A 13,743-nucleotide genomic window follows, 5' to 3' on the forward strand; every position below is an offset into this window, starting at 1 on the left:
ATGGCTGGCAAACAAATAGTATGCATAAGAAGCCTGGCATGAAGCACATGGGTGAGCCTTTGGCTCTTATTCATTCAGATCTATGTGGTCCCATGCCCTGTAAATCACTAGATGGTGCAAAGTACTCTATCACGTTCATTGATGATTACTCACATAAGGTCTAGGTTTACCCTATTAAGAAAAAACCGAATGTCTTGTCTACCTTTCAAGATTGGCTCGGTCTTGTTGAGAACCAGTCTAGGTATAGACTGAAATGTCTAAGATATGATAATGGGGATGAGTATGTCTCAAAAGCATTCGAGAAATTTTGTGATGAGCAGGGTATTAAGCATCAATTGACTATCCCTCCCTAGAATGGTATTGCCAAATGCATGAACGGGATGATTGAGGAGCGCATCCACAATATGCTTAGCTAGGCAAGCTTACCACAATACTTTTGGATTGAGGTAGTAGTATGATTGCTAGGTTGTAGAGAAGATCTAGACTGGGAAACCTCCATCATATGCTCATTCATGCATCTTTAGTTGGTGAGGCATTCTGCCATGTTCCCAAGGATAAGCGCAATAAGTTGGATCCTAAGTCAATGAAATGCATATTTCTTGGTTATGGGGATACATGTAACATGGGCTATTGTCTATGGGATTCGCATGCTAGCAAGGTTATCTGCAGTCACAATGTCATTTTCCATGAGGAAAAGATGCGTGAGCAGTCTAAGCAAGTGGTTGAGGTATGCAATGTGATCTTTTAGGAGGGGCCTCCTGCTCCTGTACAACAAGCTAAACATCTTGCAGAGTTGATGCTCTAATGGCCCATGCTCTGCCTATTATGTAAGATCAACTTGCTTTGACACACTCTACTAGAGCCAGCACATGTTAACTTGAGCGCTTTTCACCCTCCATGGATTATGTTATGCTTATAGATACATGTGAGTCTCTCTCTTATGATGAGGCCATGCATAGAGATGATAATCACTCATGGGATAGGGCTATGTAGTGGAATTTGACTCCTTATAGACTAACCATACGTGGAATTTGGTTCCTTTTCCTAATGGCAAGAAAGCATTGCCATGCAAGTGGGTATAAAAGCTAAAAAGTATCCCTAGATGCCCCAAGCCCGTTGATAAGGCCAGATTGGTAGCTCAGGGTTTCAAGCAAGAATATGGTGTTGACTTCAATAAAGTATTTTCTTCTCTAGTCCAAATGACGACCCTACACTTGGTAGTAGCATTGGTTTCTCACAGCTAGAAGCATCAATGTGATCGCTCTAAGGGGCTCCTTTATCTATCACATAGAAGGAAAAGTCCTTCAGTAGTTTCATATGTAGGATGGTAAGCCTATTGGTTGTCCTCTACCTTCTCATGTGATGGTTAATCATTCCAATTTTCCGCAATCTGATTAACAGAAGGTCGAGATGGCCAAAGTCCCTTATGCATCCACCATGGGAAATTTGATGTATGTCATGATAGCCACTCATTCTGACATAGCATTTGTAGTGGGATTGTGGCATGCTATATGGCTACACATGGCAAATGGCATTGGGATGCCATTAAGGGTATCATAAGGTACCTAAAGGGCACAAAAACTATGTGCATATGTTATGGTGGCTAGGATATAGGATTTGTGGTATACAACACCGACTCTGATTATGCAAGACATCTAGATAGTAGGAAGTCCACCTCTAGCTCTATCTTCATCTTTGCTAGAGGTGTTATTTCTTGGGTGTCCAAGGTGCAAAAATGCATGGCCCTCTCTACTGAGGCCGAGTATGTTGTAGCTATTGAGGCTTGCAAGGAGTCTTTCTAGTTAGGCCAAACCTTGGTATTACTTATGTGGTCCCTGAACTGCATTGGGATTCTATGAGTGCTATCCAATTATCCAAGAATCTAGTGTTTCATGCAAAGACAAAAAACATTGAGGTATATTACCACTTCATCAAAGAGGTCATTACGGAAAAGTCTGTTGGCCTAGTTAAGATCTCAACTAACCAAAATCCTACACCCATGCTCACGAAAAGTCTCTCAATGGAGCACTTTGCATTCTTAGAAAGTTGATGGGCATTGGATGAGATGATGTACTTCATCAAATGACTAAGGACCTGTAGCACCAAGGGTTGATATCAATCATGACCCCAATAGAAAATTTTCTATTGTCATTGCAATCAATTTGGGCATGTAGTGTGTTGATGCCTCAAGAATCAGTGAGTGAAACAAAGACAATAGCATAGACCAAAGGTTCCATGGATGTGTCATCTCACACTTGTATGCCTATTTCTTAAAGAGGAGAGATTGCCCTAATAAGACAATCCTACTTTTGATAACCTTAAGTCTTTTTGGACTTGAAACCATTGAATGCCATGATATTATCAAAGTCTTCTAAGGCCATTAATGATGGATGGTGGGGCTCCCATTTGGGTAAAAAAACAACAATAAGAGAATGAAAACATGAGGTTGCTAAAAGCAATCTAAAGAGTGATAATAAGAGAATAAAAAACACGAGCTACTACTTAAAGTAATTTAAAGAGTGACAATGCAACAATATTAACCATGGCAAGGTTGTCTCGCAAATGTGGAAGCTACTACATCAAAACCAAAATTTGAGAAATTGGAAAGTGCAAATGTAGGAGAATATATTGACCTTAAGCATCAATTAAAGATAATTGATAAAGTCAATGATTGCATCAAGGATTACCAACATGGTTCCAAGATCATGGCATGGCATCAAATCAAAGTGATCATGAGTATCAAACATAGTACCTCAATTGACCTCAACAAGACCTAGTTCCTTTGGGAGCTCAACATTTAACCCACTCAAAGTGGAAGAAGAGGAATTACTAGTGATGTCCTCCCAAGGACAAAACCATAATTCTAGCCTCTATCAATATCATAGTACTCTATTGCTATTCTAGTGCAACCAAACAATAAAAAGATCTTTCAAGACATAGTAGAAGAATTGTAAGTGGCAACTAGAGGAGTTAAATTACAAGAGCTAGATTGTAGGAATGCTTATATCTAGCTGAAACTTAGCCAAATTCCTAGGCTTTAGGCATAAACACCTTCTCTATGAAGGAGCCAAAAGGTACGCTATTCTACCAATGATTTCCTTAGGTGACACCACAATAAAGGGAATAATAAACACAAGGACTAGTGTCAATATAGCAAATATAGCAATACTTCGAGCATGGGTTAATCCACCCATCAAAATTGTGCACTTCAATCTAACCATGGACAATGGGTCATAATTCAAACTAGTTCAAATCTTCCAAGACTACCTTGTTGAGGTTTCCATCACACAAATTATTGCAAGGTGGATTAAGGACTAAAGTAATGGGCTACTAGGCTTTGGAAACCATATGGATGCAATTCCAGTGGAGAAGGAACCTTGAAAGACCTCCAAGTTTGACTAGAATACCATCTCTAATATTCTTAATGGAGATTCATAGTGCTCAAGTAGCTATTAGACATTGAATTAGTATATTCCCTATCTAGAAGACAACAGGGATTGGATGTATGTACTTGCAACCATCAATCTACTCTTTACAAATGAAAATGAGTATAGGCAAGCAAGCAAGAGGTTGCTTATTAACAAAGAGAGGCTAATTTTGTCAACCAAGATAAAATAGAAACCATATCCTTAGTAACTATATATGTCATGATGAGCTCTAGATCAAGCAACTTAATACCATGAATGCCATATGAGACACCCTACAACAAGTTTGAGTTGGTGAGGTTGCTAGAATTTCTAAGATGGATGCCCATACAAGCTACTATAGATGGTTTAGTCTAAATTATGTTATCTTTGCAAGCCCTATGTATAAATTTCTTATCATCTTTGAATGCACAAAGGAACATCAATGTACATACAAACTTTAAAGAAGGATCATATATGAGTCCTAACCCCTAGATTGGTCAAGTAGGTTCTATATTCATGTTGATGCTATAGGCGTAGTTTTGTGCTAAGTTTGTGAACATTTTGTATGAGCTTTGCAAGTAGACATCCCATCAATGTTGAAATGAACTATTCCATTATAGAAAGGGATGAATTGGGAATAGTTTTTTATGTGAAATTTAGGCATTAACTTTGGGAAGCTTCATTCCTTTTCTTTATAGACCATCAAGCTTTGCTTTATTTAGTGAACAAGTCATGTGCAATACGATGCACAGCTCCATGGCTTCTACCTTTGCTTGAATTTGATTTCAAGGAAATAGTTTTTTTTTTCAAATTTCTATAACTTCCACTTGGAGAAGAAAAAGTTGTTTAAGGAACAAGTAAGGTTTTTGTCTAGCATTGTGTCTTTGACATGGAGCCTATGGATAGTTGGAAATACCTTAAATACTTGAAAGGTTGGCAACACTTTGAGTCAATGAACTTGAATGCAAAGTCACTTCCTTCAAGCTCATATTTAAGATGGCAAGGTGTGGACAAGCTAAAGTGAAGTGCCCAATTGAAGGGAGGTGAGCCCTGAAGTGGAAGCACAAGCGGAAGCAAGAGTAAGAGAGAGAGACACACACACAATGTGGAAACTCCAATAGTCACAATGTGTGACTGGCATTCCCTTTACTCAAATGTCACTAAAAGAATAAAGAATGAAGTGATAGTGATAGGCACAATACACGAGCGACTAGGTAGAGGCGCCTTTACCCCCACCAATAACCTCCCACTTAAAGGTGAAACTCCAACAGTCAATGTGTGATCGGCATTCCCTTTACTCAAATGTCACTAAAAGAATAAAGAATGAAGTGACAGTGATAGGCACAATACACGAGCGACTAGGTAGAGGCGCCTTTACCCCCACCAAAAACCTCCCACTTAAAGGTGAATCTACCTCAGAGACAAGGCCAAGGCAAACGTGAAACAGAAGATGAAGGCACACCAAAGAAGAATCTGGAAACACAAGAAGTGCAGGAAAGTCCTAAATCAAGGAGAAAGGTGCACAAGAAAAGCGCAAGTCAATACTTTTGTAAAAGGGCGCAAGGCCATGCACCATGATTTATTTTAAGAGCGTCGGGCACTCACCCGTGCAAATTGTAAAGGTAGATGGGCGGTAGGAAGGAAGCTATGAAGATAGGAGGACAATGGGAAAAATGGCCTAGGCTATGGCCGGCCATGTAAAAAGGGGATAAGGGGATGACTACCCAAAAGGGATCTAGGGTTTTGTATATAAACTTGAAAAGTGAATGAGAAGCTCATTCTTGTGTGTGGCCAAAAGTAGCTCTCCGCTTCTTCTTCTTCTTCTTCTTCTTCTTCTTCTTCTTCTTCTTCTTCTTCTTGCTTGCTTGCTTTCTTGAGCTTGTTCTTGAGAGAGGCAGTGTGAGGGAGTGAGTGTGTGAGGGTGCGGAACCGTGGTGGAGAAGCTCTCCATCTTCTCCTCTCTTCTTCTTTTCTCTTCTCTTGTCTTGCTCGCAGCAATGCAGCTTGAGAATGAAGCTCTCTTGAAGCTTGCACTTGGATCGTGGAGCTACTGGATTGCTTGAGAGAGGAGGCAACTCGATCGGGCATGGAGGTAAGCTCACTACACTCGTAGGGATGGATAGCGTGTCGGCTATGTGAGAGGTAGCCATTAGTGCTCGGCTTGGAATGCTTGTGGAACGCTTGAAACAATAAGCTGTATGTGGGTCTTGGTGGTTGATCATCTCTACATTTTGGTTTCATTGCCTGGACCAATGCATTCAAGCCTTAAGTGCTTGCGCACTTCGAATTGAGCATAGAAGTAGGGTTTTTCCCGAACCGGTGCTTGAGGTAGATAGGTAGGAAGTGAGGGAGTGAGGGAGTTTAAAGAGGTATTTGATCTCCTTAGCATGTAAGTTCTTGGTTTTTTGGATTTGGAAAGGTAAGTTGGAGTAGTGTAGGTGTTTGCTTTGTGATTTGGATGCATTATGGTAGGAAAAAACAAAGAAAAAATAAGAAAAACATGCGTCGGGGTTTCTACTATCATAACAAGGCAAGAGGGTTTGATTTGCTTGTCGATTTGTATTTTGGAGTTTATTTGCTATTCCAAGTATATACAATCCTTCATTAGGGTCTATTTTTACATTCTAGAAGTTTGTGCGACCCCTCATAACCAAAATCGTTAGAATCGAGTGATTTTCGTCATCATTGAAGTGACTAAACCCCTCACAATTGAAATCAAGGAACCAAACAGGACTCTTCAAAAGGTAGATCCTCAGCCTAGCATGCTTAACAAGCAGATATCAGATGTGACCATTGGGTATGCACAAAGACCACTAGGGCCTGAGGAGCCTTTGACTTCACAAGAGGATGATGAGCACCACACACGCAATGTTGCTCATGATAAGGCGAATTGCTCAACAAAGCAAATGGCAAAATTGTCAAACAGCAAAAACGAGCAAATATTCCAACCAGTGTCAAGTCCACCTACTAGGAATCCTAAATCTCCTACACTATCTTTCCCTAAACGGACACAGGAAGCACAACAGCAGTTGTCAAGTACAGTTGCTCAATCTCAATCTCTATCTCCATCTGAGCTTCCAAATGTCCAAGATGTGGGACATGACACCACCCCTCATTCTCGGCCTAAGGATATGATTGTGCAATCCACCATGACTAGCTCAATTGTTGCTCAATTTGCACAAGTGAATACGCAAAGGACAATAAAAGACATGGCCACTTTTGATCTACCTAAGGACTTGACACCACACTCTACCAACAGTAGCCAGTCCATTAAACTAGCCGTTACTACTTCCAATCAGGAAGCACAGTAGTCACAACCTTTTGGACGTGACGCCCCCCCCTTGCAGAACATGTCCTTAGCAATTCACCTGTGGAAGAGGTGTCACAACCAACATCCTTGACACCTCCAGCACTTCCAAAGCACCTAAAGCCTAGGCTTGAGGAGAAATATCTCGAATATTTGGCCAAGGAGATGGCGCATCTAACCAATGAACCAAAGATGAAGTGCATGATGAAGCTTGATCACAAGCTAACATCCATCACCCATGCATACATCCATGTGGATATCAGAAGGCCAGCACCAGAATACACAAAGCTCATAGCCGAACCCCTGATAGCAACAACATGTTTGCTCCCGCTATGTAGCTATTGTTGAAGAAGTCATGAAGGACATCCCAAAATCCATAGCTAGAGAATTGTGCTTGATACCCTCATCTATATTGCTCAATGTCAGACAAACAAGGAAAAGCTCGAAGCAATCAAATGAAAAGGAAAAGGACAAGGTGACTTTGTACAGAAATGGTACTCCAACCAAAGTTTGGTAGCCAAAATTGGCCACTGACTAATGACACTTGTTGCTGAGCAAAGGAAAGCCCTTTGGACATCAATACATGATCCCACGTACGTTGCCCCAACCTCATTAAGAGTGTTGGCAGCGGTCCATGAGATCCAGCTTTCTGTCGCTATCCAAAAATATCCCTTGTACGATAAACTGCTTCTAGAAGAAGATCTACATATGGCTAGCAGGCTAGGAGTAGGGAGCATGGTACTTGATGTTAGTGCATATGTCTTCTGCCTCGCTCAAGACCCTGCAATCCTAGATCTCTATGCTTCCCATCAATACAACCCTGCTTCTTCAGCTAGTTCCATCCAAGCCTACATGACAAGAACCCTAAACCATCTCTTGGTTCTACACTAGAGTCACCCAAACCTCTAGAGCAAGAGAAAAAAAGCTCTGAACACAACACCTGCTCTGATAAGAAGCAATAGAGGCATGTTCCAATGGGTAAGGACAAGAGTCTAGATCAAATGCCCAACCAAGAGCAATAGCCAATGCAATCAAATGAGTTAAATGGAGGGGAATTAGCTGAAGAGCTAGACTCTCCAAAAAGAGAGGCAGTTGTACCCTCACAACCTAGCGAGGTTGTTCAGTAGGCCGCAGTTATGTCCCATGAGGACACACTAGAGAAAGAGAATGTTGAGGCCCACCCAAACACATCAACGACTAACCTACTTCAGGGTCCTGAGTCTTTAATGGATGCACCTCGATTGCCTAAGAAAAAGAGGAGAAAAGAATGAAAACAACAATGGCAGTTGTAAGTGGTTGTAGACGCAAAGAAGATTGAGACTAAGGGTGTTGAAAATCTGAGGAATAAAGTATCAAGTCCACCCACCAAGGAACCCATTGCCATCTCTCTTAACAGCGGTGAAACCTCAGACGCATTCATATGTTCTAATAAGTCAAAGCAACCATTAGCATCAATGGTTGCTTGTAACACTCGATCCACTAACAACAAAACTTGCATTGACCAATCAAGAGTGGATACAACACTGTCACAACAGGGTGACAAAACTATACTAGTCACATCCGAGGAGAACCATGATGCAATAGCAATAAAGCCTCGGGAGAAACTTGAAAACCCTGAGGACATAAGCAATCCTAGCATTGACTAATCTTGCTCATCTAGGCATGAGCCCTTAGCTACGCTAAAGCCTAGGGAGACCCCCAAACCTTGCATGAGATAGCAACCGAGCAAGCCCTCATTGAACATAGAAGTGTCACAAAGTGCTTGTCTAAGTTGGATGCTAAACTCAAAATATTTGCATGTGTCTGCGTCCTTGCAGACATGGGCACATTCCCTAGGGAGCAGCTTGAGGAATACTTGCCATATCCTCTATCTTGGGAAGAGCAAGAATATCTTGATGAGCACCATGACAAGCTCCTATATGAACGCACGCAACTCATCTTGAGGATGAGGTCGATAAACTACGCTTAACTGTGACATTCAACGAAGTGCTTTGCCAACCAAACCTCTTTGAGATAGAGCAACTAAAGCGACACTCAGAGGGTCAAAGTCAAATTGAAAAACGTTGGTTTGAAAACCATGCTACAATGTCCAAACTTGGAGCCCAAATTATGATAGTCTAAGAGGAGCGATTGACCAAATGGTGGTCTCAAAGAGACCTGACATATGTGGCACCGACTTCCTTTCTAGTACTAATTGTTGTTCGGGGTATGGACTTAACTGGAGCTACCCAAGAGAACTCTCTGATTGATAAAATTCTCACTGAGGAGGAGCTACATGTTACTAGTAGACTCGGACAAGGTACCATACTACTCAATGTTGCAAAATATATGTTGTTATTGAGTAGGTTGCCATGAGTACTAGATGCCATGAGTAAACGTACATGGACAGTAGGAAGGAAGCTAAGAAGATAGGAGGACAATGGGAAAAAGGGCCTAGGCTATGGCCGGCCATGTAAAAATGGGATAAGGGGATGACCGCCCAAAAAGGATTTAGGGTTTTGTATATAAACTTGAAAAGTGAATGAGAAGCTCATTCTTGTGTGGCGCCAAAAGTAGCTCCCCTCTTCTTCTTCTTCTTCTTCTTCTTCTTCTTCTTCTTCTTCTTCTTCTTCTTCTTCTTCTTCTTCTTGGTTGAGCTTATGCTTGAGAGAGTGTGTGTGAGAGTGTGAGGGAGTGAGTGTGTGAGGGTGAGGGACCATGGTGGAGAAGCTCTCCATCTTCTCCTCTCTTCTTATCTTCTCTTCTCTTCTCTTCTCTTGCTCGTGGCAATGGAGCTTGGAGCGTGGAGCTTGAGGATGGAGCTCACTTGAAGCTTGCACTTGGATCGTGGAGCTACCGGATTGCTCGGGAGAGGAGGCTACTCAATTGGGCATGGAGGTAAGCTCACTACACTCGTAGGGATGGATAGCGCATCGGCTATGTGAGAGGTAGCCATTAGTGCTCGGCTTGGAACGCTTGAAACAATAAGCAGTCTGTGGGTCTTGGCAGTTGATCACCTCTACAACAATACAACATATGCATAGATACAATAGGATGAGGAAAGATGTCATCTTATCCAACACCTATCAACCTCCTAAGGAAGGCAAAGAGCTCTATAGAGAGGCTTTTCGTGAGCAAGTCTACAGGATTCTGGTCAATTGAGATCTTGATAAGGTCAATAGACCTGTTCTCAATTACCTCACAAATGAAGTGATACCTCACCTCAATATGTTTTGTCTTTGCATGGAAGACTGGATCCTTGTGAAAGGGAGCGACGGGGATCGAAGGTTGGACTCGAGAGCTATGGCGGGAGAGCAAGAGTAAGAAAGGGAGAGACTAGAAATGGGAACTTCAAGAGTCACAATGTGTGACCGGGCCTTTCTTTATTCAAACTGTCACTAAAAGAATAAAGAATAAAGTGACGGTGACGGGCACCTGCCAACTGCAGTGTGCAATGGCGGTGACTGTCAGTGTAGTAATAAATGGGCGGCTAGGCAGAGATGCATTTACCCCTAACAACGCCACCTGCAGTGTGCAGTGGCGGTGACTGCCAGTGTAGTAATACACGAGCAGCTAGGCAGAGGCGCCTTTATCCCCAACAATTTCCCACTTAAAGGTAAATTTTCCCCAGTGAGGAGTGAAAAGAAAAAGGAAAAAGATAGTACAACATGTACACATGTACAACAGGATGAGGAAAGACGTCATCTCATCCCACACCCATCAACCTCTTGAGGAAGGCAAAGCGCTCTGTAGAGAGGCTTTTCATTAGCAGATCTGCAGGATTCTGGTCAGTCGAGATCTTGACAAGATCAACAGACTTGTCCTCAATGACCCCACGTATAAAGTGATACCTCACCTCAATGTGTTTTGTCTTCGCATGGAAGACCGGATTCTTGGCTAACTAAATAGCACTCATAGAATCCGAATGCAATGTAGGGATAGCATCAATACCAAGGTCAGCAACTAAATGACCCAACCAAATGGCCTCCTTGCAAGCCTCAATGGCTACAACATACTCGGCCTCTGTAGTAGAAAGGGTCGTGCATTTCTACACCATGGACATCCAAGAAACAGCACCTCCAACATAGGTGAATACATAACTGAAAGTGGACTTCCTACTATCTGCATGTCTTGCATAATCAGAGTCAGTGTACCCCATGACTCCTGTATCTTGGCTACCATAGCATATGCACATATCTGCAGTGCCCTTCAGGTACCTCATGATACCCTTCACGGCATCCCAATGCTTCTTGCCAGGTGTAGCCATATTACGTACCACAACACCAACTGCAAAGGCAATATCTGGACGAGTAGCTATCATGGCATACATAAGACTGTCCACTGCGGATGCATAGGGAATCTTGGCCATCCCGTCCCTCTGCTCATCTGTCTACGGACAATCAACCTATGATACCTTCACATAAGAAGGCAATGGACAGCCGATAGGCTTTACGTCCTGTATGCGGAAGCACTCAAGGACTTTATGAATGTACTCCCTCTATGACAAGTAGAGGAGTCCCTGATGCCTGTCGCGTCTAATGCGCATACCAAGTATGTGAGCGGCCTATCCCAAAACTTTCATCTCAAAGCTCTTCTTAAGCTGAGCCTTAAGAGCATCTAGCTCACCATGAGCTTTCCCTACTATCAGCATATCATCCACATAGAGTACCAAAATCAATAAAGAAACATCACGGGCTTTCTTCAAATAAAGACACGGATCCATAGCACTCCTCCTGTAGCCCTGTGACTGCATAAAGGCATCAAATTTATGATACCACTCCGTAGGTGCCTGTTTCAAGCCATAAAGACTTTTCTTCAATTTGCACATTAGGTGCTGCCTGCCAGGTTCTGCAAAGCCCTTAGGCTACTCCATATAAATCTCATCATGCAAGTCCCCATGTAAGAAAGCCGTCTTGATATCCATCTGGTATAAATCCAAGTCAAGCTAAGCAACCAAAGCGAAGACTAAGCACAGGGTGGTCATCTTAACCAATGGAGAAAAGACCTCAGCAAAGTCCACACCATGCTTCTGCTTAAAACCCTTGGCTACCAATCTAACCTTGTATGCCGGCTTGGGATGTCCAGGGGTACTTTTTAGCTTGTATATCCACTTGCATGGCAAAGCCTTCTTGCCCGTAGGCAAGGAAACCAAATCCCAAGTGTCATTCTTATGTAGGGAATCTATCTCAGACTACATAGCCCTCTCCCAGGAGTGACTGTCACCCCTTCACCTAGCCTCATCATAAGTGAAAGGCTCTCCTGCATCTGTAACCAAGACATAATGCATCAAGGGCTGAAATCTATTAGGTGGATGTTTATCCCTAGTAGACCATCTCACGGCATGCTCTGATGCCTGCCACAGCTTCCTGTCCAACACCTTGACCATGAGCATCTGCTGCAGCTGTAGGCTATCCAACTGGCTGTGTGGGAGCTCTCGGCTCATCCTGAAATATGACCCTACGGATCTCAACAACTCTCTCAGGCTACCAATGCATCTTGTCTTCATGAAAGACTACATCATGACTGTGGATGACTTTCCACGCTTGCGGATCCTAGAGATGGTAACCCATCTCGCCTGCATCCCCATAACCAAGAAAAATGCATTTGACACTTTTAGGATCCAGCTTACTTCTCTTGTCCCTGGGCACATGGCAAAATGCCTCACATCCAAAGACACGGAGATGCGCATAAGAGGGAGGTTTTCCAGTCCATACCTCCTTGGCAACCTAGAAATCCAAACCACTAGAAGGTGATCTGTTTATGATATACACAGTTGTACTAACGGCCTCAGCCCAAAAGCTCTATGGTAGGCCTGCATGGCTAAGCATACTATGTACACGCTCCTGGATGGTTCTATTCATCCGCTCAACCAAACCATTCTGGGGGGGTGTAGGGGGCGGTCAACTGACGCTTAATACCCCTCTCATCACATAACTGCTCAAAAGCACGTGAGACACACTCACCCCCATTATCTGTCCTTAGGCATTTTAGCCTATACCCAGACTGGTTCTCAACCAATGCAAGCCATCTCTAAAACAAACCAAGACATCGGATTTCAGCTTAATGGGATAAGCCCAAAATTTCCGTGAAAAATTATCTATGAACGTAACAAAATACTTTGCACCACCCACAGACTGACAAGGCATAGGCCCACAGACATCTAAATATACCAATGCCAAGGGCTCACTCATGCGTGGCCTACCAAACTTCTTATGCGTAGATCTAGTCTGCCTGCCATAAAGAAAATGCTCACATGAATCAAAACATGCATAATCAAGGAGCGGTAAGTACTGCAAACCAGAAAGCATTTTCATTTCCTTCAAAGACATATGGCCCAAACAGGCATGCCAAAGAGATACATATGGGATAGAACCCACAGACAAACATGATCAAGGGAAAAAGCTGATACAATCAAGGGGTAGAGACTGCCAGCCTTGGCACCTCTCGTAATCACAAGTTTGCCATGAGTGATCTTCCATGCAGAGTCTCCAAAACATATATGATATCTTGCATCATCAAGCTGTCCAACTGACATGAGACTACATGTCAAAGCAGGTATATGACGTACATCTTGCATAACAAAACTGCTGCCAAAAGGAAACTGTAGCCTAACATCACCAATGCCCACAATATCAAGAGAGCTGTCATCACCCAAGCCCACAGAACCCGAAATAGTACGGTATGAATGAAACCACTCTCGGCAAGGTGTCACATGAAAGGATGCACCTGAGTCTAAGAGCTAACAATGTGCATACATAGAGTGTATCTCTGTCATCTGTGAAGCACTAGAAGAAGCTGCTAGGATATAATCATCATCATCAACATTCTCAGGCTGCATAACATTGATCTCTTCAATTTTAACACTGGACTTTGCAGGTACTATGCTCCGATCAGAAGACTTATCCTGCACTTTGTCTTTCCCCTTATCTTTGTGCCTTCCATTGCGCAATTCATGGCATTGTGGCCTAATATGGCCCTTTTTCCCACAATGGTGAAAGTTATTGAGATGACAAGCTCAACACATGCGGACATTGATGATGGACCGCCTGG

This window comes from Lygodium microphyllum, chromosome 1 (genome assembly GCF_053477565.2).
Source record: "Lygodium microphyllum isolate KBCC chromosome 1, Lygodium_microphyllum_v1.1.10, whole genome shotgun sequence".
Lineage (NCBI taxonomy): Eukaryota > Viridiplantae > Streptophyta > Polypodiopsida > Schizaeales > Lygodiaceae > Lygodium > Lygodium microphyllum.